Consider the following 1,081-nt stretch of genomic DNA (forward strand, 5'->3'; position numbering starts at 1 on the left):
TCCTTTTGTCGCTAGGCAACGCAACGTGATCCCGACCCCTAGATCTCGCGAGGCTTCCTGCCCTGCGTGCAAGGAACCTCTGCTCTGCGCTCTCGGGATGCTCCCTGGTCCAGGGCGCGCTTCGTCTTTGCTGCGGGCTTGGTTCTCAGTGCTTGTCCCAGCTTCGCTTGTCACCGTCTCTCCGGCGGCTTTCCAGACGGGGAAGCACTTAACGATTGTTTTGAGTTCGTTTTGCAGACGCTGGGGAGCGGTGCCCGCTGCTGCCAGCTCCCCCACTGTTGCAGTTACGAGGGAGAGGGATGCAAGAGGCCAGGGTGCCCTTCCCGAACCAGTCGTGGAGGTCCTGGGGATGCATTGCACCCCTTCCACCCCGTGCAGTGTGCTTGCTGCAAGCTTCTGGATCCTCTCAGAAACAGCTTTGCACACCCTTCCGGGGAGATAACCGAGGGTGACATCCCTGCGAGGAAAACTTGATGTAAGCAGTCAGGAAGTCAGGAGGATGCTGTTTTGGAGAGACCCAGGGCAGGGGTGGAGGTGATGCCAAAGCAGCGCTTGGGAAGGTCCTTGGGTCTCGGTCTCTGAAGAGGGGCTCCTTGTGAGCTGTGACAGTCAGGTGTCATACGCAATGACAGAAACTCTTAACGTGCTCTAGATACTCCCAACAGGGACAGGGTGTTCTCGTTTTTTTTACTTGTGCCTGTTTTATGTACCCCCTCCAACAGAAAGCAGGTTGCTTAAAAGTTCTGTGCCTCCATTGCTCATCTGGAAAACAAAAACCAAAAAATGTAATCTTCCCCGCTCTGCTTGCAGTTTCTTAAAATAACCCTGAGAGTGAAGAAGCATTTGGGAACGGTTGTTTTCCATAGATGTACTGTTGGATGTAGGAGACTAAAATACATGATTCTGTAAGTACTGTTACATAACCCAGACCGGCACCTCTCCTCTCTGGACTCCCCAAGCGTTTTCTTTTCTTTTTTTTTTTTCTTTTCTTTCTCTTTCTCTTGTGTCTCTTCCAGAAAGATTGCCTTTCTGTGCTGTGATAGATCACCACACACTTGACCTACCGGCCTGGCTCAGTGCA

The sequence above is a fragment of the Cricetulus griseus genome, chromosome 3 (genome assembly GCF_003668045.3).
Source record: "Cricetulus griseus strain 17A/GY chromosome 3, alternate assembly CriGri-PICRH-1.0, whole genome shotgun sequence".
NCBI classification, from domain to species: Eukaryota; Metazoa; Chordata; class Mammalia; order Rodentia; family Cricetidae; genus Cricetulus; species Cricetulus griseus.